Here is a 16,867-nt window from a genome sequence, read left to right as displayed (position 1 = left end):
TAGCATCATGACTTTTTAAAAAAACTACTTATTTAATTTATTTAAACATTCATTTAAAAGCTTTTTGAGTTCTGAATTCTCTTTTCCCCTACCCACTGAGAAGTCAGGAACTGTGTTATCAATTATACATGTGAAATCATGCAGAACATATTTCCATATTACCTATGTTGCCAGAAAAAATAGCAAGAAAAATAAAATGAAGAAATTATGCTTCAATCCTCAACCAGACTTCATCAGTTTTTCTCTGGAAAGTGGATAGCATTTTTCATCATAAATCTTTCTGAATCGTCTTGGATCATTGTAGCAAAGTCATTCACAGTTCTCTTCATACAACATTACTGTTATTGAGTACAATGTTCTGCTGGTTCTGCTCACTTTTCTTTGTGTCAGTTCATATAAATCTTCCCAGGCTTTTTCTGCAACCATTCTGCTTGTCATTCTAGCACAATAGTATTCTTTAACAATCTATAATCACACTTTGTTCAGCCATTCCCTAGTTGATGGATGTCCTTTCAATTTCCAATTCTTTACCACCACAGGAAGAGCTGCTATAAATATTTGTATACATAGAGATCCTTTAAGAAAGATCTCCTTGGGGAGGCTAGGTGGTGCAGTGGATAGACCACTGGCCTTGGAGTCAGGAGGACCTGAGTTCAAATCTGACTTCAGGCACTTAAAAATTATCTAGCTGTGTGGCCTTGGGTAAGCCACTTAACCCCCTTGCCTTGCAAAATCTTAAAAAAAAAAAAGAAAAAGATCTACTTGGAATACAGACCTAGTAGAAGAATTGCTTGGTCAAAGGTTAGGCACAGTTTTATAGCCCTTTGCATGCAGTTCCAAATTGTCCTCCAGAATGGTTGGATCAGTTCACAACTCTACCAACAGATGACAGGAGAAAAGAAATGACTGGCCTAGATACTAAATATGACCTAAATCTTAGTACTCTGAGCATTGCATCATCTTGACTCCTGGTTAGATAGTCAACTACAATAATTCTTAGTAGTAGTTTAAATAGGAAACAACAATAAACTCTTTAATATGTGCTAAGCATTATGAGAAGCTCAGGGGTTGCAAAAATACAGGAGCAAGATCGGGACTCCTTTGTATTTTGGTCCAGATATGTGATTTAATGGGCAGAAATTCCCTCTCCTAGTTCAGTACTATTCCCAAACTTAAGGAGTCACTGAGAGATACCAAGAGGTGAATTGACTTGCTTAGGGTCACATGGTCAGTGTGGCCAGCTGCTTCCATTGTGTCTTCCCCCCGTATTACCCCCATTTCAAATGTGGTAGTTTTTAGGCAGAGGCATCGGGAGACACATCTCAAACTCAAAACCCTCCTACAGATATAAGGGCGCAAACCTTCGGAGATCTGGAACATAGACAGTCAGACAAAGACTTGATCGGCCCACTGAAATTAGAAAATGGCACCATCTGCTGTCTCCCTCTGGAAACGCAGACTAGTTTCCTTTGGCCTTTGGCAATGATTGCTTCCAAGGGAGTTTTTGTTCATCAAATTCTTTAGTAAATAGAGGGGGGGAACTGGTTCTTCAATGGATAAGTCTTTCACTATATGAACTCTCTCTCTCTCTCTCTCTCTCTCTCTCTCTCTCTCACACACACACACACACAATCACACACTATATAAGCTAGCTAAAAATGGGGATGGATTCTCTCTTCCTTGTCTGTTGGGTAAATATTTTGTATGTGGAATTGTGCTAAAATGTCACTCCTGGGGACGTAGTAGACAATCTTTGATGTTGCAAGTCCAAGCCAGATTTGGAGTCAGGAAGGCCTAGGTTTAAATTGACACTGATGTATACAAGCTATCTCATTACCTCTTGTTAGCTCAGACAACTCTTTTGGACCTACCTACTAAATTAAATAAAATAAAAAAAACAAACATTTTAATAGTAATAACCACTATTTACACATGATCTCAAAGCACTCTACATATATGTTCCCCAAGTGTGATAATAGATGATCTCAAAGCCTTTATGAGTTCAAAGTATGATGCATACATGATCTCAAAGCACCATGATATATCATCTCAGTAGAGCTGAGTTCAAATCTCTGTACATATAGGATCCCAGCATATATGGGTTCATGGCAGTGTAGATATAGGATCTCAAAGGACGGTAATAGATGATCACATAGCATAAATGGATTCAAAGCACTGTACATGTAGGATCAGCCCTGGGATACAGGTGATGCCCTTAGCTTTAGTTTGCAGGTAAGGAAACTGAAGCTGAGAGAGTCATATAACTGTTAAGTAGTTAAAGGAAGATTTCCACTCAGGCCTTACTAACTTTAAGAAAAAACCACGATATCTAGCTGCCCCTCATTTTAGTTTTTAAATTATTGTTGCTGTTTGAACTTTTTTCTTCCAGGGGACCAATGGCATCACAATAGTAATATCTGGACTTGTGAACTTATTGGATTTATTTATTTTAGGTTTTTGCAAGGCAATGGGGTTAAGTGGCTTGCCCAAGGCCACACAGCTAGGTCATTATTAAGTGTCTGAGGCCTCATTTGAACTCAGGTCCTCCTGACTCCAGGGCGGGTGCTCTATCCACTGCATCACCTAGCCTGAATTTATTGGATTTAAATGAAGTGAAGTTGCACTATCCAATGTAGGTAATGTTACGTTGTAATACCTATATTATAATGCTACATTATAATCACAATAATATCTCACATAAATATAACATTTCAAAGTTTGCAATGTGTTTCACATATTGCTTCATCTGATTATCCCAACAACCTAGTAATTATAAGTGCTAGACTTATACCTTTTCTGCAGATGATGAAACTGAGGCCAAGTGAGGTGAAGTGACTTGCTCAAAATCACTCAAGGAGTAAATGGAAAAGGTGGAGCTTGAGGTCAGGTCCTCTAACTTTGGAACCAGTGTTCCTACTACTGGAATTGGAACTTAGATGGTATGGCACTTTCTACTGTGCCCTACTGCCTCTCCATTTTACAGATGAGGAAACTGAGGCTCAGAGGATCAATGATTTGCTCCAAGTCCAACAGCTAGGAAGGAGGACTATGTCCAAGCCCAGATCTTCTGATTCTGAAAACAGTGCTCTTGCCCATTCTCTGTAAGAACCCTGAATATGATCCTTCCCCCTACTCTGTAGAAGCCTTGAAACAGCAAGCCGATAAAAATTCTGCTAACTACATTACCAAAAAACCAGAGCAAAGGAAGCTGTTCATCAGAGGTGGGGCTGCCTAGAGGGGACCCTTAGATATGAGTCAGCTAAGATTGTCAGAGAACATGTAGCTCTTTATAAGGAAGAAACCAGGAACAGAGAAGGCAGATGATGGGGATTTTCCCTTTGTGGGGGCCTTCTCCTTCCTAAATGACAAAAAGGCCAAAACCTCAGGACAGCCTTTTCTGGCTCATGTGTCCTGGTTAGGTTTCATGTCTCTACATTTCAGGGGGATGCCAGGCTTACTGAGTCCTGGGAGTCTCCTTTCAGGCCCTATTGATGCTTATCCCTGACTAGACTGGAACAGATGAGCAAACAATTCTAAGGAACCAAACCTCATTTGCAGGGTTTCCCAGTTGGGGTGTTTAGAAAAACAGAACTAAAATATTTTGACTTGGGAAGGGGAATGGAAATTCCATCTGGAGAAAATCTGACCAGTGATGGGGTACAATCAAAGGAATCAGCTGGGAAAGTAAGATCTGCCCCCCCCCTTATTAGTCTGATTTTGTGGGATCATAGATTTCATGCTTGAAGGAAAAAAAGTCATCTAGTCCAACCTCTTGATTTTGCAGAGTAGGAAACTGAGACCAAGGGATGTTAAATGATTTTATCAAAGGATTCAAGATCTGGAATTAGAAGAGCCCTTAGAGATCATTTGATTCAGATGAAGTAACCAGGGTGGAACAAAACTAACTCATGATCCTAGATTGCCTGACTTTAAAAAAAATCTTTATTTCAATTTTAACTTAAATACATGAAGATAAAAAAAAGAGAACATTTCCATGTACATAGCACAACCTAAAAAGATCCACCATGAAACCAAGGATCTGCAATTTACAGTTTACTATATATAAATACTATTCATTGTTTTCAAAGTTATTCTGCTTTCTTTTATATTTTCTTCTATTCTTTGCTGTTTATTTTTTTGGTTTTGTTTTTGCAAGGCCATGGGTGACTTGCCCAAGATGACACAGGTAGATAATTAATAAGTGTCTGAGGTCAGATTTGAACTCAGGTCCTCTTGATTCCAGGGCCGGTGCTCTATCCATTGTGCTGCCTGCCATGCACTTTTAAATTGTTTTCCCCCTCCCTTTCCTTTCTCCTTTGCCCTAGAGATGGCTTCCTTTTCATGCACTCACACATAGAAAAACACAGACGTTGATTGTGTTTGTTTATGTGTGCATGTGTATGTATATGTAAAACCATATTATATATACTTCTAGTTACCAATTCTTTCTCTGGAGTAAGATAGCATCTCTTTTCTTAGATTCATAATAGCTTGAAAGTTGTTCTTAAACATAAAAAAATTACTATAATCAACATTCTTTTGGTTCTGCTTATTTCACTGCTCATTATTTCATGTAAATCCATGTTTTTCTAAAATCAGCAAGCTTATCATTTCTTATAGTATAGTAGTGTTCCATCATGATCATTTATCACAATTGATAAATAATGGACATTCCCTTAATTTCTAGTTCATTGCCACCATAAAGAGAACTGCTATTAATATTTAAGAACATATAAGTTATTTTCCTTTTTCTCTAGTCATCTTGGGAAATAGACCTAATAGTATTTTTGCTGATTCAAAGGGGATAGACATTTTAATAACTCTTTGGGCATAGTTCCAAATTGTTCTCCAAAATGTTTGGATCAGTTCATAGTTCCACCAAATGTATTAGCATCCCAATTTTTCCACATCTCCTCCAACATTTATTGTTTTTCCCTTCAATTGTTTTAGCCAATCTCATAGGTGTAAAATGACATCTCAAGGTTGTTTTGATTTGCATTTCTCTAATCAATAATGATTTAGAGTATTTTTCATGTGACTAAAAATCATTTTGATCTCTTAATTGGAAAATTGCCTATTCATATCCTTTGACCATTTATCAGTTGAGGAACAATTCATATTCTTATAGATTTGACAGAATGGGGGTAGCTAGGTGGCATAGTGCATAGAGCACCAGCCCTGGAGTCAGGCATACCTGAGTTCAAATCCGGCCTCAGACACTTAATAATTACCTAGCTGTGTGACTCTGGGCAAGCCACTTAACCCCACTGCCTTGGGAAAAAACCCAACAACTTAGATTTCACAGAATGTTTTTTTTTTTTATATTTGAGATATGAGACCTTTTTCTGAGAAACTCTCTATAAAATTTCCCCCCATTTTCTGCTTTCTTTCTGATCTTGGCTTCATTGGTTTTATTTATATGAAAACTTTTAATTTAATGTAATCAAAATGATCAGTTTTGCATCTCAGTCTACTCTCTTTCTCTTTATTTATAAATTGTTCACCTATCCATAAATCTGACAGGTAATAGATTGCATGTTTTTCTATTTTTTTGCATTAACTTCCTTAATATCTGGGTTATGTGTCCATTTGATCTTATCTTGGTAAATGGTATAATATATTGGCCTATGCCCAATTTCTGCCAGATTACTTTCCAACTTTCCCAAGAATTTTTACCAAATAATTAATTCTTATCCCTAAAATTTATCCTTATTCTTGTCAAACATAAGATTACTATAGTTATTTACTTCTGTATAATCTATATCTACTCATGATTATTGTTATTATTTGTTTTTGCAAAGCAATGGGGTTAAATGACTTGCCCAAGGTCACACAGCTAGGTAATTATTAAATGTCTGAGCCCGGATTTGAACTGAGGTCTTCCTGACTCCAGGGCTGGTGCTCTATCTATTGTGCCACCCAGCTGCCCCTGTATGTCCCACTCTCTTCCATTAATCTACCTTTTTATTTCTTAGGCATTACTAGATAGTTTTGGTAATTCTGACCTTATAATATAGCTTAAGATCTGGTACCTCTAAGCCTCCTACCTTTACCTTTCCCCCCCTTATTTGCTCTTTCATATTCTTGACCTTCTGTTCTCCCAAATGCAATTTGTTATTATTATTTTCTAACTCAGTAAAATATTTTTTTTGGTAACTTAATTTGGATGACATTGAATAACTAGATTAACATAGGTAAAATTATCATTTTTATTTTATTGGCCCAACCTATTCATGTGCACTAATATTTCACCCGTTATTTAAATGTGACTTTATTTGTATAAAAAGAGGTTTTTAAAAAAATAATTTTGCTCATATAATTCCTGGGTTTCTTTATATTGCTATAGCTATTTCAAATGTGGTATCTCTTCTTGCAAAGTTTTGTTGATTTTATGTAGGTTTATTTTCTATCTTCCTACTTTGCTAAAATTATTATTTGAATTGAGGTTTTTTTCAAGTATAGCATCATATTGTCTGCAAAATGAGATAGTTTTATTACCTCATTGCCCATTCTGATTCCATCTATTTCTTTTTCTTCTCTTATTTATAGATGGAAATTCTAATGAAATATTGAATAATATTGGGGACAATGGACATTTTTGTTTCATATCTAATCTTACTGGGAAGGCTTCTAACTTACTCTCATTACAAACAATGCTTACTGATGGGCTTTAGATAAATGTTTCTTAGCAATTTAAGGAAAATCCATTTATATCTATTTTTCAATTTCAATTTTATTTTTTTCCAAATACATGTAAAGATAGTTTTCGACATTCATTTTCTGTAAGATTTTGAGTTCCACATTTTTCTTCTCCTCTCCCTATGCCAGCGAATAATCTGATCTAAGTTGTACATAAACAATTCTGTTTAACATATTTTCATATTAGTCATATTGTGAAATATGGCTTCCTTTTCATGCATTCACACATAGAAAAACACACATTGTGTTTGTTTATGTGTGTGTGTGAAAAGAGAAAAAGACTATGAGAAAGAAAAAAACATAAAAACAAATTTTTAAAAAGTGAAAAATAGTATACTTTTGAAGTTTTAAAAATAGGAATGAGTGTTACATTTTATCAAAAGTTTTTTCTGCAGCTATTGTAGAATTGTATGGTTTTTTTTGTGTGGCTTTTATTATTGCTGTGGTCAATTAAATGAATAGTTTTCCATGTATGAAATCATTCCTTAATTCCTGACTTAAACCCCATCTTGGACACCGTGTATAATATGTGGTATATTACTGTAGTCTTCTGGCTAGTACTTTATTTAAGATTTTTGAATCCATGCTCATTAATGAAATTGGTCTATATGTTTCTTTCTCCCTTTTTACTCTTCCTGGTTTAGGTATCAATATATTTGTTTCATAAAAGAAATTTGTTAGGATCCCTTCTTTTCCTATTATTCCAAATAATTTATTTAATATTGAAATTAGCCAGTCTTTAAATGCCTGTTGGAAATCACATGCAAATCCATCTGGTTCTGATATTTTTTTTCTTAGGAAGCTTATTTAAGGGCTGTTCAATTTCTGTTTTCTTAAATAGGTTTATTTAAATATTGTTTCCTTTTCTGTTCATCTTGGCAGTTTATGTTTTTGCAAATAGTCTTTCATTTCACTTAAATTGTGAAAATTATTGGTATATAATTAGACAAAGTAATTTCTTATAATCACTTTGATTTCATCTTTGTTAGTAGCATATTCACCCTGTTCATTTTTAATACTAGTGATTTAGTTTTAGTTTCTATTTTTTTATAACCTTAACAAGGGGGCAGCTAGGTGGTGCAGTGGAGGGCAGCTAGGTGGCGCAGTGGATAGAGCACCGGCCCTGGAGTCAGGAGTACCTGGGTTCAAATACTGTCTCAGACACTTAATAATGACTTAGCTGTGTGGCCTTGGGCAAGCCACTTAACCCCATTTGCCTTGCAAAAACAAAACCAAAAAAACCCCCAAAACCTTAACAAGGGGTGGCTAGGTGGCCCAGTGAATAGAGCACCGGCCCTGGAGTCAGGAGTACCTGGGTTCAAATCCGATCTCAGACATTGTGTGGCCTTGGGCAAGCCACTTAACCCTATTTGCCTTGCAAAAAACCTTAAAAAACAAACAAAAAACCTTATCACCCAAGGGTTTATCTATTTTATTTTTTTCCATAAAACCAACTCCTAGTTTTAATTATTAATTCAATGACTTACTGACACTCAATTTTATTAATTCACCTTTAACTTTTAGAATTTCCAATATAGTGTTTAAGTGGGAATTTTTAATTTGTCCTTTTTCTAGTTCTGCTCTTTCTATATTTTGCTGTTGCAAGCATTTAGAGATAGTCATTTTTCTCTAATTACTGCTTTTGTGGTCTCCCACAGGTTTTGATATGTTGAATCATTATTATCATTTTCTTTAATGAAATTATTGTTTCTTTGATTTGTTCTTTAACCCACTCATTCTTTACAATTAGGTTTACTCTCCAATTAGATTTTTTCTGTGTTTCTGTGGTCCCTTATTAAATGTAATTTTTATTGCATTGAGGTTTGGAAGGGATGCATTTAATATTTCTGCTTTTAACTATAAAATGTTTTTGCCCAAATATTTGAACAGTCTTTATAAAGGTAACATGTACTGCTGAGAAAATCATGCATTTCTTTCTCTTTCCATTCAGTTCTTTTCAAATATCTATTATATTTAGCTTATAAAAAATTCTATTCACTTAATTGACTTATTTTTTTATTTCTTTTTGGTTAGATTTATTTAATTCTGAGAAGGGAAGATTAATGTCCTCTACTATTATAGTATAATTATCTTTTCCCATCTACAATTCATTTAACTTTTCCTTTAAAAATTTAAATATTGTAATATTTGGTGCATATAGGTTTAGTATTGATATTGTTTCATTTTCTATGGTACCTTTTATCAAAATGTAGTTTTCCTGCTTATCTCTTTTAATTAAATCTATTTTACATTATATTTCTTTGAAATCATGTTTGCTACCCCTGTTTTTTTTATCAGCTGAAACATAATAAATTCTACTCCAATTTTTTATTATAACTGTATATCTATTGGATTAAAATGTGTTTCTTGTAAACTATATATTGTAGGATTCTGATTTTTAATCCATTCTGCAGGGGCAGCTAGGTGGCTCAGTGGATAGAGCACCGGCCCTGGAGTCAGGAGGACCTGAGTTTAAATCCAGCCTCAGACATTTAATAATTGTCTAGCGGTGTGACCTTGGGCAAGTCACTTAACCCCATTACCTTAAATTAAAAAAAAATTTTTTAAAGATCTTATATAATCCATTCTGCTATTTCTATTTTGTGAGTGAGTTCATCCCATTTACATTCAAAGTTATAATTGCTATTTGTATTTTTCCCTCCATCTGCACTATTATCCTTCTCAATCTCTCTTTTTACCCTACCCCTCCTTAAACATCTGTTTACCTCCCTAATCTACACCCTTTTTAAGATTCCCTTATTCTCTTCCTCATCCTCCTAATTCTTATCCTATACACCTTTCTAAAAGTCTTTCTCTTATTTTGTTTCCCCCCTTATTTCTTTTTTTTGTTGTGTTTTTTTTTGTTTGTTTGTTTTGCCAAGGCAGTGGGGTTAAGTGGCTTGCCCAAGGCCACATAGCTAGGTAATTATTAAGTGTCTGAGGGAAGATTTGAACTCAGGTCCTCCTGACTCCAAGGCCAGTGCTCTATCCACTGCGCCACCTAACCGCCCCTTATTTCTTTATAAATTTATAGTTGTATAAGTTGTTCCCTCTTTAACTCAATTGTCATGAGGTTCTACTTATACTAGTCCTCTACCCCAACCTGTTTGCTTTGTCTCAGTTCTTTCTTTCATGCTTCATTTGTATAAAAAGTATACTCCTTTTTACTTCTCTTTCCATTTTTTTAAATCACCCCATCATACACATCTCAGACCAAGCCTTTTATTACCACACGAATAATAATGACAGTGTTTTCATATTCATCTATAAGAAACAGAGTTATTGAGTCCTTTATAACTGGTCTTTAATGTTTACCTTATATTTCTAGGGGATCTTTGATGCTGAATTTTCCATTAAGTTCTACTCTTTGTCACAAATGCCCCAAAGTCTTTCAGTTTGTTAAATGTCAATTTGTTGTTATTGTGGAGGACAATACTCAGCTTTGCTGAGTAAGTTATTTTGGGTTTCATCCACAACTCTTTTATTCTTCTAAACATAATGTTCCAAGACCTATGGTCTTTTAATGTAGAAGTTTCTAGCTAGGTCCTATGTGATCCTGATTGTAGCTTCACAGTATTTATTGTCTTTTCTTGATCTGTTCTCCAGATCAGTTGTTTTTCTAATGAGATGTTTTACATACTTTTCTATTTTTTCATTCTTTTGATTTTTTATTATTATTTCTTGGTGTCTCGTAAGCATTAACTATCCCTTGCTCAGTTTTAATTTTCAAGGAGTTATGTTCTTTTTTTGTATCTCTTTTTCTAATTGGTTAAGTATCTTTTCATAATTTTCCTGATTTTCTTGGATTCTTTTATTTTTTCCATTTTTCCTCAATCTCTCTTATTTGATTTTTGAAGTTCTTTTGAAATTCTTCCAAAAGTCTTTTTAGACTTGTGACCATTTGACATTTCTCTTTGAAGTAGAAGTGACTTTTTAAATTTCATTATCTTACTCTGAATATGAATTCAGATCTGCTCTATCCTGACAATAACTGTCCATGATCAGGTTTTTACTCCTTCACTTACTCATTTTTCTTACTATCTTGTTTTATTTTATTTTTAGTAGCTTATTATTAAAATCAGGTTCAAATATCAAATTATGGGGAATGACGTCTGAGATCTCTGGTCCTTTTGTTTTTTTAGGTTTTTTCAAGGCAAATGGGGTTGTGACTTGCCCAAGGCTACACAGCTAGGTCATTATTAAGTGTCTGAGGCCGGATTTGAACTCAGGTATGCCTGACTCCAGGGCTGGTGCTCTAACCACTGCACTACCTAGCCACTCTTCTGGTCCTTCTTACTCTTGTTTTCTGAGTTTATTAGGGCACAACCTTGAGCACTCCTCTACAGCCCTAAAATCACAGGTAGACCCTTAGCTGTGCTGTCCTGTAAATGCTCTTCCTTCCTGTGGTCCTTCCACTTCAAACTTGAACTCTTTGCTACCCTGGATGGCCACAGCCAGGGGTCCCTTCCCCCCTGCTACTACAATCACCAGGCATGGATTCACTCCTCCTTGCCCCAACCTGCTGCCAGGACCTAGTGTGTCTGTTCAGAATTTTCTAGGTCTGGCACAGGACACCTAGGCCTGGTGACCTCTAACAGTGAAGAGCCCTTCAATCTTCTCTAGTAAGCTGTCTCCTTTCCCCACCTCAGCTGCCCCCTTAGACTGTTTTTTTGGTTGATTCATTGAAACACCATTTTTGCATTTCATCTTCCCTGGGTGTCTTTTCCCAGGTCCTCAAAAGTAGCCTTAGAAGGACATATGCTTTACTCAGACTTTTATTTATTTCTGCTGCTCTAACAGTTCACCTTTCACTTCAATGTTCTGCATTGAAATTTTGAGAAGCTGGGATTTTCTGACCCACTCTACAATCTTCCCAGAATTCTCTTAATCTAGGTCTCCAAGAACACCTGGGCTTTCATGTGTTTGTCATGACATCACCTCCCTGATGTTATGGTCTTGAGAATGAAGGACAAACATTATTATTGTTATTATTATTATTGGGTTTTCAAGAACCTGGACTTCCAAACATTAGGTGGGAATGAAAGCACTTTTAATAACAAATTCTGGCAATATTTACCCATCTTTTCAGTCCTTGACATTAAAGACATCAAAGACACAAACACTGGTGTGTCCATCTCTCTGGTTTTCTCTATGTACTTTGATCTCTCTCTCTCTCTCTCTCTCTCTCTCTCTCTCTCTCTCTCTCTCTGTCTTTGTCCCTCTGTGTTGCGCTCTCTCTCTCCCTCTCTTTCCTCTTTTCTTTGTCTGTTTTTCTTTCTCTCTCATTCCCTCCCTTCTCTCTTTGACCCCTCTTTCTATCTGTTTCTGTCACCCTCTTCCTATTTTCTGCCCATCTGTTATTCCTTTCTTCTTTATCACTAATTAGAATATATAGAATTAGAATACAGCCTTCCTATGTCCCTAGATCTTATATCTATCTTATATACAAATGTTAATATATACAGTTAATGAAATTATTGATAACAATCATTCTGCTCTCGATGGGACATGACTTGAAACACTTTTTTGTTGGACAAGTAATGAAAATCCCCACCTACTAAAGACCCTGCCTTCTGACTGTGCCAATGTTCCCCCCAAAAGTCACTGAATTCATTTTTCTGAGATCCCTTTTATGATTGACTATAGGTCTGGGAAAAAATAAACACATACTGTCAACCTGTATATCTTTTATTAAAGCCAGACTTTAGGTTACCTTTCCTCTCTTGCTCTGTATCTGTGTATTTATGTGTGTATGTGTATATATTTCTATATCTACATAGATATATAGATATAGATAGATACATTTATGTGTGTATCTTTATGTCCATGTTATAAATACGTATGTAAATGTGTGTGCATTTGTATAAAGGATAGGACAATGATTTCATTGCTATAGGGAATTCACCAAATGAGGGAACTACCTCTAACCATGCAGATTGACACCTTCTTTGAAATTTGTATTCTTAGAGGGAGACACCTGGGTCATTGAGAAATTAAGTAAATTGTCCAGGGTCACAAAACCTGCATGTGTCTTAGATAAGATTTGAATTCAGGGCCAGTTCCTTCTGAATCTTGAGCCTGATTCTTTTAATACATTCACTATGTGTTTGTGTATAGGCATACATATTTTATTTAATGCAATTTTATGTTCATTGTTATTAATTTTTAAGTTGAATGAAACATTTTTATGTTTTATGTTTTAAAACATGTATCTGTAGAAACCCTCATGAAAATTTTTTTTCCATGTTTGAGGAAACCACTATAAAATTCAGTTCAAAGACTATTGTACACTGTGACTGAATGGTGATTTTTTTTCCCTTTTGTTTCATCCTTGGCCTTTGATATAAAGACAACTTGAACTTAGAAGGAGACTGGCAATGCAGATAGCTTTGACTTCCAGAGACATTAAAGCAACTAGCATCCTTCCTGACCACAGAGGAGAAGCTAATTTAATCACTCATCCCTCATATCCAGAATGTATAACTGTTGACTGGAAAGATATAATTCCAACATCCTGGTTATTCTTCTTATATTCTTTATTCCTGTAGAGAATGGGGAATTTCTTCACTTCTTAACCATGAGCTCTGACACTAACTGTGTGACCCTGGACAAATTATTTAACTTCTCCGGTGAACATGCTTATTTCAAATCTCAACAGCTCCTCATTCTATGTTCCTGTTGCTCTCCCTTTTCAAAAACTTTAGAGTGGGGAGGGACCTTTGTTATTATTCTTAGTCATTTCAGTTGTGACCAACTCGTCATGACCCCATTTTGGAATTTTCTTGGCAAAAAAAAAGTGGTGGTTTATGGTGGCAACTAGGTGGCACAGTGGATAGAGTACTAGCCTTGGAGTCAGGAGGGCCTGAATTCAAATTCAGACTCAGTCAATGAATTGCCTAGCTTTGTGACCCTGGACAAGTCACTTAACTCCATTGCCTTAAATAAATAAAAGAATTAAAATACCTTAAAAAATCTATATTTGCTTTATTAAAGGGTCATTTAAAAAAAAGTGGTGGTTTGCCATTTCCTTCTCCAGCTCATTTTATAGATGATGGAACTGAGGCAGCCAGGGTAAAGTGACTTCCCAGGATCACCCAGCTAGGAAGTGTTTGAGGCCAGATTTGAACTCAAAAAGATGAGTCTTCCAAACTCCCAACCCAGTACTCTCTTGACTATGATGCTACCCAACTGCACAGAAAGGGACCTTAGAGATAATTTATTGCCAACTCATTTTTTAGATGATAAAACTGAGTTTCTGATAGGGAACTATTCATCCAGATTAGCCAGGAAATAAATAATGGGGCCAATATTTCAAACTTTTCCACTCCAAATAACATATTCATTCCACAGTGCCAGTGGTTCTCAAATTTTTGGGTCTTGGGACCCCTTTACAGTTTTAAAAATTATTGAAGACCAAAAGAACTTTTGTGTTGTAGGTTATATCTAGGAGTGTGTTAGTAAAACAACTAAGAAATCATAATACACTTTAAAATTTAATCTACATTTTTAACATTTTCTCCATGACTTTATCAACAAAACAGTAAGCCAAGCCTTGTTTTGGTGTGTTTTGGGATTTCTGAAGTATAAATACTTACATTGAAAATTTAACAACTAAATTTAACAATAAAATTTAACAATACCCTTGGATATATTATATACTATATGTTATATATCATATATTTAAGTTAGCACAACCTTGTGTATATTTTTCAAGATTTATCATATTATAGATAAAACAAAAATTTTTAAATATTTGTAAACATAGTTGGAAAAGAGTACTTTAATAGGCAAATAACATCTTAGTATTATTATGAAAATAGTTTTGACTTAAAAATCTCCATGAGGATACCCACAGACCCACAGACCAGACTTTGAGAGCCACTGTTATAATATTCCAAAGGTTAAGAATAGATCCCTCAAACAAGGCTACCCCAAGTTAAAGATTCTGTGGATCTGTAACCACCAAAATCCATAGCTCACAATCCCCAGTGGATGTATTTACTTTTATTAGTCAAAAAGAAAATGCAATTAGCTTAAAACAAAGTCATTATGAAATGGGGAAAGTAGCTATAAAACATTTCCTACATTACTCTGGAGGTAAACTCTTCTGCGAAATCACATTCCATCAACCAGAAGAGTGGATGCAAATAAGGAACTTGTAGAACCCAACACACATTCAGGAACACATGTGAAAGAGAAAACATGTGTGGTGTGAAGGATCATCAGTATTTTCTGGTGACTACATGGCACTGCTCCTACCAAGTCTGCTCCTTCTAGTCTCATTTCCCCAGCAAGATCTCTTACTTCACCCAAAGACCCTTCTTCTTCTAAATCAATTAACCTAGGACAAACTTAGTAGGATTAGTTTGGTTATTGATTCAGTGAAAGTACTTTCCATTGATTCCATGGAAGTTTAAAGCATCCGAGCTATGGATATGGGGTAATTGATTGACTCAATCTACTTCTACCCTAATATCTAGATTGTCATCTTGGATGTGCTATTTTCAGTTTGCATCAAATCACAGAAATCCATGAATCTTCTAATTCTTTTTCATTTTCAACATTTCTTATAGTGCAGTAATAGTCCATTATATTTATGTACTATATTTTTTATTACCAACTTCCCAACTAATAGATATCTACTTAGTTTTCAGTTATTTATTACAAAATAAAATGCTGCTACAAATTTTTTTGCAGTATTTGGGGCCTTTATTTTTGTCATTGGCCTCCCTGTTTTATATACCTATAGGTGGAATATCTGGATTAAAGGATACAGACATTTTGGTTACGTTTTCTGTATAATTTTAAATAATTTTCCATAATAATTGGAACAATTCACAGCTTCCCTTATAACACATCAATGTGCCTTTCTTTCTGTAGTTCCTCCAGTACTATTTCCATCTTTTGCTTTCTTTGCCAATTTGGTGAATATGAGGTAAAACTTCAGAATTATTTTTATTTACTATTTTATTTATTAGTTATTGGAAGCATTCTTTCTTATGGAGCTGCTAATGATATGCAGTTATTCTTTTGAGATCTGTTTGCTCATAGCCATGCTTATTTATCCAGAATTAACTTTTAGGTTTATACTTTTAAATAATATTTTAATAATATTTTATTTTTTTAACTGATTACATGATAAAACATTTCTTAAAATTTTATAAAAATTTGAGTTGCAAATTCTATTCCTCCCTCAATCCCTCTTCCCTACAAGACAGTAGGCAATATGATATGGGTTTTATATATATATATATATATATATTATATACATATATATAATATATATATATATATATATATACACGGTTGAGTAAAATATTTCCATATTAGTCATTTTGTACAAGAAAACTTTTTAAAAATTTAATTTATTTAAGGTAATGGGGTTGAGTGACTTGCCCAAGGCCATGTACAAGAAAACTTAAGGATTTATATACTTCTTTTAATTGTTCATATATACTTTATATCAATGTGAGAGATGTTTGATGCAAATACTTTCCCCATTTGATTGTTTCCCTTCTTATACTAGTTGCATTAATTTTGTTTATTCACAAATGTTTGAGAGAAATGTTTAGTGCAAATACTTTCCTCATTTGATTATTTCCTTTCTTATATTAGTTGCATTAATTTTTATTCACAAGCATAAACATGTCTTGCAATCAAAATTATTTATTTTATCTTTTGTAATTATTGCTATACCTTATTTGGTTAAGAATTCACTTCCTAGTCAAAACCATGAAATGTATATTATTTGCCTCACTTCTAAAGTTTTATTATTGCACAATCTTTTTATAGTATAGTCACTTGTCCATTTTGAATTTATTGTGGCATGTGGGGTAAAATATTAATCTAGACCAGAGATGTTGAACACATGGCCCCATGTAGCCCACAATCCTCCTGGGTATTGCCTGAAATAGATTAAAACGTAATTGGGAAATATTTAATAAAATTTTAAAAACAAAATAAAACAAGTAATATACATTTTAAACAAATCAATATGTGACCCACTGGGATCCTTATGAGTTTGAAACCACTTATCTAGACCTAATTTTTGCTAGACTTAGACTGTTCTCCAGTTTCCAGTTTGTCAAATATTTAATTCTTTTCTAGGTAATTTGTGTTGTTAAATTTATTAAACACTGGGTTATTGGTTTAAATTATTTATTATTCT

The 16,867-nt window shown here is 34.6% G+C and overlaps 1 long non-coding RNA gene across 1 annotated transcript in view; it reads right to left on the bottom strand.

Annotated features, from left to right (window-relative positions):
* Positions 1 to 806: 806 nt before the first annotated feature.
* The window catches only part of LOC141515307 (uncharacterized), a 43,262-nt gene continuing 27,201 nt past the window's right edge, over positions 807 to 16,867 (bottom strand). Inside the window, exon 4 of the long non-coding RNA XR_012476298.1 lies at positions 807 to 875. This is a non-coding gene — a long non-coding RNA (uncharacterized LOC141515307). The remainder of the gene's footprint in view (positions 876 to 16,867) is intronic.

Source organism: Macrotis lagotis, chromosome 2 (genome assembly GCF_037893015.1).
Source record: "Macrotis lagotis isolate mMagLag1 chromosome 2, bilby.v1.9.chrom.fasta, whole genome shotgun sequence".
Classification (NCBI taxonomy): Eukaryota; Metazoa; Chordata; class Mammalia; order Peramelemorphia; family Peramelidae; genus Macrotis; species Macrotis lagotis.
Note: the sequence above shows the minus strand (reverse complement) of the source record. Positions and strands in the feature narration are given on the sequence as shown.